This window comes from Lucilia cuprina, chromosome 6 (genome assembly GCF_022045245.1).
Source record: "Lucilia cuprina isolate Lc7/37 chromosome 6, ASM2204524v1, whole genome shotgun sequence".
Lineage (NCBI taxonomy): Eukaryota > Metazoa > Arthropoda > Insecta > Diptera > Calliphoridae > Lucilia > Lucilia cuprina.
In genome coordinates, this window is record NC_060954.1 from 3,714,385 (window position 1) to 3,724,374 (window position 9,990).

The 9,990-nt window shown below is 30.4% G+C and overlaps 1 protein-coding gene across 3 annotated transcripts in view; it reads right to left on the reverse strand.

Annotated features, from left to right (window-relative positions):
- LOC111677146 (serine-rich adhesin for platelets) overlaps nt 1–9,990 on the reverse strand; it is a 224,837-nt gene that overhangs the window by 14,948 nt on the left and 199,899 nt on the right. The window lies entirely within an intron of this gene.

Genomic DNA, 9,990 nt, shown 5'->3' on the forward strand with positions numbered 1-9,990 from the left:
TAATATGCAACAAGTGTAATATTTATGGAATTATTTCATGAAATCTATAATAACAATTATTTGTATTTAACATATATAATGAATTTAAAACACATGATAAAATTTTAAACATTATATTACAGATGGAGGTATTTAAATGTCGAACATAACCCAGCAAAATATTTAGGAAGGACTAAAGACTAGATAGACACTAATATAGACTAGACTATAGGCTACACTACAGACTAGACTATACACTACAGACTAGACTATACACTACACTATAGACAAGTCTATACACCGTAGACTAGACTATAGACTAGACCATAGACTATACTATGGACTAGACTATAGACTAGACTATAGACTAGACTATAGACTAGACTATAGACTAGACTATAGACTAGACTATAGACTAGACTGTAGACTAGACTATAGACTATACTATGGACTAGACTATAGACTATACTATGGACTAGACTATAGGCTAGACTAGACTATAGACTAGACTGTAGACAAGACTATAGACTAGACTATAGACTAGACTATAAACTAGACTATGGAATAGACTATAGACTAGACTAAAGACTAGACTATAGACTAGACTATAGACTAGACTATAGACTAGACTTTGGACTAGACTATAGACTAGACTATAGACCAGAGTATAGACTAGACTATAGACTAGACTATAGACTAGACTATAGACTAGACTATAGACTAGACTATAGACTAGACTATAGACTAGACTATAGACCAGACTATAGACTAGACTATAAACTAGACTATAGACTAGACTATAGACTAGACTATAGACTAGACTAGACTAGACTATAGACTAGACTAGACTATAGACTAGACTATAGACTAGACTAAGACTAGACTAAGACTAGACTATAGACTAGACTATAGACTAGACTATAGACTAGACTATAGACTAGACTATAGACTAGACTATAGACTAGATTATAGACTAGACTATAGACTAGACTATAGACTAGACTAATGACTAAACTATAGACTAAACAAAAGATTAGACTATAAAGTAGACTATAGACAACACAGTAGACCAGACTGAGAGTTACATTACACTAAATAACGTTTTGCTGGGTTCTATAGATACAAAGTAACTGTCATATTATTACATATGATTATTATTATTAAATAATTGTCAGTATAAATATGAGCTCAGTCTCAAATTCATTCACTGCAGTATCAGAGTGCTCACAGCTTCATATGATGCTGTGTATGCAAGGAACACTTGCCTACAAATGTAAACAAATGAATGGTTATTATTATTGTTGTTTGTTTGTTTACATTATTACGAGGTATGAGTGATTTCATATATTACATTGTAATCAAACATGTTGGTTGACACGATGCAAGCTACTTAAGCTCTTGTATGACAACTGTGTTAAAAATTAACAAAATTAAATTAAAAATTAAAAACGCTGACAATATTTAAACTTATTTACACCCAGATAATACCAATACCAATTGTTCTGGCAAGTTTACATTGCATTTAAAAAAAATAAAAAAGCAACAGAAAAAGTGTAATTGAAATAAATGAAAATGTTGTATAGTTGTTAAGTACGTGTTCAAAACGAACATCACCAAGTAAACACTTTGCAATGAAAGAGTGTCCAGCCTGATGCTGGTAATGATAATTTTAACACCCACATTTAAGTTTTTCTGTTTAAGGACCATTCAGCGTAAAATGGAATGAATCTCTGTAAATATTCGTAATGTAGCGATGATGATGATTGTAATTCATTTATACATATATTTAATATATGACTGTTGCTGTTTATAATTCAACATTTATGCAACAATTGTTGTATGTTGTAATTATACAAATAAATAAAAATATAATTTAATTAAGTCAATTGAAAATGTATAATTTTTTATTTCACCACATTAATAATGATATTCATGCTAACTAATGCTATATGTATTATATTTAGGATTGGTTAATGCTTGTAACAGTGTATGGAAATGCAAATGTGACAACAATACAAAAAGGTATCCATGTTTTGCTGAAGGATTTGTTGTTCTTTAATATTCAGAACCGAGGCTTGAAGTGAACAAAAAGGACTGAAGAATAAACTTTAGACAAAAAAACTATATTAAATACCAAAATACATACTAGTCTTTAAATTAGACTATAGACCAGGCTAAAGATCAGACTAGAATGTAGTAGTCTATATCCTAAACTTTAGGTCAGATTATATTCTAGACTATAGTAAAGTTTACAGACCAAATTATCGATTGGATATAGACTAGACTAGGCTATAGACTAGATTATAGAACATACTATAGACTATACTGTAGACTCGACTGTATTATAGACTATAGACTAGACCACATACTAGACCATAGAGTAGACCATTGACAAGATTATAGATTAGATCATAGACTAGACTACAGACTAGACTATAAACCAGACTATAGACTAGACTATAGACTAGAATATAGAATAGACTATAGACTAGACTATAGACTAGACTATAGACTAGACTATAGATTAGACTATAGACTAGACTATAGACTAGACTATAGACTAGACTATAGAATAGACTATATACTAGATTACAGACTAGACTATAGACTAGACTATAGAATAGACTATAAAATAGACTATATACTAGACTATAAACTAGAATATAGACTAGACTATAAACCAGACTATAGACTAGACTATAGACTAGACTATAGACTAGACTATAGACTAGACTATAGACTAGACTATAGACTAGACTATAGACTAGACTATAGACTAGACTATAGACTAGACTATAGACTAGACTATAGACTAGACTATAGACTAGACAATAGACTAGACTGTAGACTAGACTATAGACTAGACTATAGACTAGACTATAGACTAGACTATAGACTAGACTATAGACTAAACTATAGACTAGAATATAGACTAAACTATAGACTAGAATATAGACTAGACTAGAGACTAGATAATAGAATAGACTATAAAATAGACTGGACTGTAGGATATACTATAAACTAGACTGGACTAGAAAACATGTTGTTGTATATACAAAACTTAAAGTATTACTAAACTATTTTTAAATCTTATTTGATTTAATCTAAAAAAAAATTATTTTCGTTATTTGTATTTTCAGAATTGGACAAACTTTATTAATATTAAAACATAATGTATAGAAATCTCAGTAACATGTAATATTTTATGACAGTCATATGATGTTATAAGTAAACAAAAAAAAAAATTTAACATTTTGCATACAATGAATTAAGTATGAGCAAATGAATGGAACCAACAGGAAGTCAACTGCATTATCGACCACCAATACCAGCCAACACTATTATAAGTATTTCACAACTGACTGTCCCAACTTATTAAACAAGTAGTATTATGAAAAATATACTCGTTATATACTATGTAAGTATGTATGTATGTAGGGATAGAGTCCATAACATATAATGCAAGCTAACGAACCTAAAGGAATGTCCATAATATTTAACTACTAAGTATGCATGTGTATGTATGCTGCACATATATTTTATCAAACCCTCCTTAGCATATGCAATTGAACACTAGTAAATATGTTAAAAAGTTAATTCATTACACATCATTGCATAAGACCAGAGCGAGAGAGGGTTTTGTGTATGAAAAATAATTTTCATTTTTTTTGTAACAGTATGTGAGTGTGTGTGTTTTTCCTATGCTATTGTAATTGTGTATGTTATTTCTTTTTTTTTAATTTAGTGTATTAAATGGTTGGCTTTTTAAAACACCTACAACTATGCAATGGTTTTTTTGCCAAGCTAGTACAAGGTTTGTTATTTTATAAAACAGGACATTCACTTTAGAAGGAGTAATATAATAGTAATGAATAAAAAAATAAATTAAAAGAAAAATGAGTTAAAATGTGAGAAAAAACATTGCTGCCAGTCATAAATTAAGTTTCGATTAAGCACGTTAAGAGTCTGTTGGCTGTAATGATGCGACCTGACCACATTGGTTGGTTAGAAAAATGGTTATACATATAAACTAACATTTGTGTAGAGAAAGCAAGAAAAAAAAACACTTAAGCATTTTAGAGTTAAATTATGTAGAAATAATATAAAACATACTTTAAGGCAACATATATTAAAAGTAAATAGAGCATATGTTAAGGAGTAATAAATTTCTATAAGTTTTATAAAACTTTAATATTTAAAAGAAAATAACTGCTTAACAGTAAAATATATATAAATAAATGTAACTAAAACCAATATAATTATTGGCAATTAATACTTTTAGCTTTAGCTGCAATTACCATTAACTAGTATTTGCATATTATTTTTTCTCCGGTAATATCAGAAAATATGGTTACATTTTTAATGCCATTTGTGTTGGTGTTAAGGTGTGGTCTTAAGCTGAAGGCAAAAAAAAAAAAATATATACTAAAATTTCTACCAAACCATACATAAAAAGCTAAACAAAATAAAATAAAAATACTACGAACACTTCAATTAAATGTTATTTGCATTGGAAATTAACATAATTGCCAAGAAATATCTAAAAGTATCTCTTGGTTATAAGCAAAACTAAAAAAAATTCAACACAAAATAGCAGACAAAGTTTAAACAACATTGCTTTTAACTATGGAAATCATAGCACAGAGAAAGAGAGACAGGAAGAGTAAAAGTGCCATAAAGGAATGTCCAGGAAATTGTATTAATTGCTAAATCGTTGTGGAAAAAAACCAGGTTAGCAAAAGGAGATAAAAACTTTACAGAGAAGAAAAAAATAACAAGAAGAAATTCTATATAATGTTGTCACATTAAAAAGCTTAAACAGATAAAACTTATTTTTATTGAATACAATTTATTTTTTCGTTTTGTATAGCATACTTTGTGGCTGTACCAAAAAATAAAAAGTATACATTAAGGAGTAAAATTAAAGCCTGAGAAATGGCATCGAAATAAATCAATGTTGTTTAGAGAAAATTAGTCATAGTCTAGTCATAGTCTAGTCATAGTCTAGTCATAGTCTAGTCATAGTCTAGTCATAGTCTAGTCATAGTCTAGTCATAGTCTAGTCATAGTCTAGTCATAGTCTAGTCATAGTCTAGTCATAGTCTAGTCATAGTCTAGTCATAGTCTAGTCATAGTCTAGTCATAGTCTAGTCATAGTCTAGTCATAGTCTAGTCATAGTCTAGTCATAGTCTAGTTATAGTCTAGTCATAGTCTAGTCATAGTCTAGTCATAGTCTAGTCATAGTCTAGTCATAGTCTAGTCATAGTCTAGTCATAGTCTAGTCATAGTCTAGTCATAGTCTAGTCATAGTCTAGTCATAGCCTGGCCATAGTCTAGTCATAGTCTAGTCATAGTCTAGTCATAGTCTAGTCATAGTCTAGTCATAGTCTGGTCATAGTCTAGTCATAGTCTAGTCATAGTCTGGTCATAGTCTAGTCATAGTCTAGTCATAGTCTAGTCATAGTCTAGTCATAGTCTAGTCATAGTCTAGTCATAGTCTTGTCATAGTCTTGTCATAGTCTAGTCATAGTCTAGTCATAGTCAAGTCATAGTCTAGTCATAGTCTAGTCATAGTCTAGTCATAGTCTAGTCATAGTCTAGTCATAGTCTAGTCATAGTCTAGTCATAGTCTAGTCATAGTCTAGTCATAGTCTAGTCATAGTCTAGTCATAGTCTAGTCATAGTCTAGTCATAGTCTAGTCATAGTCTAGTCATAGTCTAGTCATAGTCTAGTCATAGTCTAGTCATAGTCTAGTCATAGTCTAGTCATAGTCTAGTCATAGTCTAGTCATAGTCTAGTCATAGTCTAGTCATAGTCTAGTCATAGTCTAGTCATAGTCTAGTCATAGTCTAGTCATAGTCTAGTTCATAGTCTAGTTCATAGTCTAGTCATAGTCTAGTCATAGTCTAGTCATAGTCTAGTCATAGTCTAGTCATAGTCTAGTCATAGTCTAGTCATAGTCTAGTCCATAGTCTAGTCATAGTCTAGTTCATAGTCTAGTCATAGTCTAGTCATAGTCTAGTCATAGTCTAGTCATAGTCTAGTCATAGTCTAGTCATAGTCTAGTCATAGTCTAGTCTACCCATAGTCTAGTCATAGTCTAGTCATAGTCTAGTCATAGTCTAGTCATAGTCTAGTCATAGTCTAGTCATAGTCTAGTCATAGTCTAGTCATAGTCTAGTCATAGTCTAGTCATAGTCTAGTCATAGTCTAGTCATAGTCTAGTCATAGTCTAGTCATAGTCTAGTCATAGTCTAGTCATAGTCTAGTCATAGTCATAGTCTAGTCGTAGTCTAGTCATAGTCTAGTCATAGTCTAGTCATAGTCTAGTCATAGTCTAGTCATAGTCTAGTCATATTCTAGTCATAGTCTAGTCATAGTCTAGTCATAGTATAGTCATAGTCTAGTCATAGTATAGTCATAGTCTAGTCATAGTCTAGTCATAGTCCAATTATGGAAAAACTCGAAAAATTCTAACTTTTTGTAGCATAGTTTTAGGTTGAATGTTTAAATTATAACTTTAAAATGGCTGTCTTAATGGGATAAACTGGGATAGGGCTGGGGAATAGCGAATTCACCCTCCGTTTTAACGTATTAAAATAAGCAATTGAACAAAATTTAAACTCATTATTAATGCGCGCTTCTAAAAATAGTCTACAGAAACACATTGCATTAAAAAGCTCACATTTCTGCGAACATTGTCAACCCCTTTAAAAAATCGTTTGACCATAACACGTTTTTTTATCGTAAAATACACAAAATTGTTCACCCCTTCCTCTGCCACCTACTCCACAAATATTTATTTAATACCATTTTTTGCAAACACCGCTTTTATATTTTATTTTTGGCAATTCATCCCCGTTGTTATGTAGCAAAATTTTTGTTTATGTTTTACAATATATTTTTTTTGCAATTTTTCATAACGCCAAAAAGTATGCAGCACAATGTTAATGGTAAAATGCATTTTTGTGACACACCCTTCACAACAAAAATCGTTATTAAAAAGAAAAGTGGAATGAGGATCACACTCCCACACTTCGTTAAAACATCACCACTCTCGGGAAAGAGCAGTGTTAAAATTAATGAAAAAGTAAAATAGAAAAAACAATCCAAATAAAATTAAAAGTAGACGTAGAGTTAAGCAAATAATGTTTTAAGCATGAGCTTTTTTTAGGCGATTTTTTATAACATTAACAGCTTCTTTTTTGTTGAGGGTGGTGGGGGTAGAAATATTGTTTTAAGCATTTTTGTCTTTTTTCACGGTTACCACTTGGCAAAGGGGTGCTAGCTATCGCTATAGTCGAAAATAAAAGAACATGTATGGATTTTCATTATAATTTGGTAACAGTGCAACATAAAAATAATAAAAGAAATAAAAGTAAAAGTTGACCGTGTTGTAAAAATTAAATAACAAGTTATATTTTTCGTAGACATGTACTCAACTAAGGGCAGCCTGTCCTCAACTGACCATTGCAACATACGTTTAATTTTATCGTTGTATTATGTTAAAGGTGGTCTGATTTTTTTAGGGGGATGCTATTAAAAAATGCAATTTTTGGAGTTTCTGTAGAAACAAGTAGCAAAAGGCCAAAAAAGAACATTGACATGAACATCATTAATATGTGAAGCAGAAAGGCTTTACGAAACTGTAGATATTTAATAGAGAGTAAATTAAAGAATATAAATATATTATGAAACTAAGAAAATAATATAGTTTTCTGAAAAATTATCTGACTTTGTAAGAAATTAAAGGCTTATTTAAAGTATAATATTAGCCTAAAAGAAGGCAATATTATTAGACTCCCAAAAGTAGGCAATGCTTAATGTAAAGACTAATAAACTAACTAGAACTACACGAATGAAACTAAAGCTGGACTAGGAATGAACTGAACTAGAACTGAACTAGAACTGAACTAGAGCTGAACTAGAACTGAACTAGAACTGAACTAGAACTGAACTAGAACTGAACTAGAACTGAACTAGAACTGAACTAGAACTGAACTAGAACTGAACTAGAACTGAACTAGAACTGAACTAGAACTGAACTAGAACTGAACTAGAACTGAACTAGAACTGAACTAGAACTGAACTAGGACTGAACTAGAACTGAACTAGAACTGATCTAGAACTAGAACTGAATTACAACTGAATTACAACGTAACTAAAACACAACTAGAACCCAAAACCATAAACTTATTGCTATAGCAAACACCATTATTTATTTAATTTAAATATTGATTTTTATGTCTTTAAAAATTTTTAGAGCTCTTATAACGTTTAATATTTTGTCTTTCTCTTGAGTATCTTTAGGAAAATTTATTTCACATGTACTTACCTTAGACATATTGTTAATTAGATTGAAAGGATAATAGCATGTCGCCCGTCAATCGTCTAGGATTTTTCTTTTCTTTTTCATATCACCATTTTACTTAATGCAATTGTAGATATTTTCTCCAGTTTATGTTTCGGGTAGTTAAAAACTTTTGTTTTGCAAGTATGTGAAGCTAAAGGGTATGAGTTTCTTTTTCGAAAAGTTGTTACTTTTTAATGAGGTTAATTGAATTGCCTTTTATTGTTTTAGTTAGTGAGAACTGCCAACCATATGCAAAAGCATGTGTGCTGTTAAGATACAATTGCAATTGTTTTTTTAGTTGGTTGTGGGTATAAAATAATCATCATTTGTAGTAAAAGCCTTGAAATAATACTATGCTGATAGAATAACAATATTTAAAGTATAGTTTTAGGATGTTGAATTTAATTTATTATGCAGTGTGTGGTGTGGAGGAGGTGGATAAAGGTAATTGTTTTCAAATTTAAATGTGCATTGTAGAATTTCATCGTAATCAAGGAAATGTTTTAAGTTATGAAAAGCTAAAATAAATTGTTAATTGAGAATTGTTTAATATCAAGAAATCTAATACCCCTCGAATTATGCTATAGATTTTAGTTAGACTTTATTATTAGGACTAAAAATTAAATATTAAAGAAGATTTTTAAAACATCAGTATTATACCCCTCGAAATAACAAAAATACTAAAAATAAAACACACTTCTCCTTATGCTCCTCACATGTGATGTTGCAAACATCGAAGCGCTGACTCTATGCTTAAAAAAATAGCAACAAAAACAGCAAAAAATATAACAAAAACATAATAAAAAGCGAATAGGAACACTACCAATCAGCAACGACGAAGCATAAGCACAAGTAAGCATTTGTTGTGCTTACTTTTACATTTTCTTTTTATAAAAATTCACACATCTTTATACATACAAATAAACACATATGTACATATCTACATCGTATGTACAGAGATGTACATGGCAAAAGCTGCGCATATGTGGAGACATACTTCTACACGAACATACATACATATGTATATGTACAAAATCAACACTACATTACAAAGAAATATACAAAAAACTAAAGCCTATTTATAGGAGGCTGCTGTAAAAATAATACAACAAAACTTGAGCTTGTGATTTTATTCTTTTTTAGCAAAAATAACAAGAACAAAATTTTTGCAATGGTTACAATAAATTATAAATGATGCCGCTCTGTAAAGGAATATATTGCGGAATTAAACGGGAGTGGTGGTGTTTGTGGAGGTCACAAGGAAGTGAAGTGGTTGTACCACCCGAAAAATCGCAATTGCTGTACTTAACTGACAAACACACCTATCTTTTTTTAAAATGTGGACTGAAACGAAAAAAAGGAAAAAAACTGAATTAAAATCAGACTTATGTATTGTACATACGCTTAAGTTAACGCAATTTTTCTATAGGATTAACAGGAAAAATTTTACTGTTTTATTTTTTGTATATATAATCTAGTATACTTTTAGGGAGTTTTTAAAATTTTGGAATTTAAAATATTAAACGATTCAGTGACTAGTTAAATACGCTAGTTCAGTTCTAGCTCAGTTCTAGTTTAGATCTAGTACATTTCTAGTTCAGTTCTAGTTCAGTTCTAGTTCAGTTCTAGTTCAGTTCTAGTTCAGTTCTAGTTCAG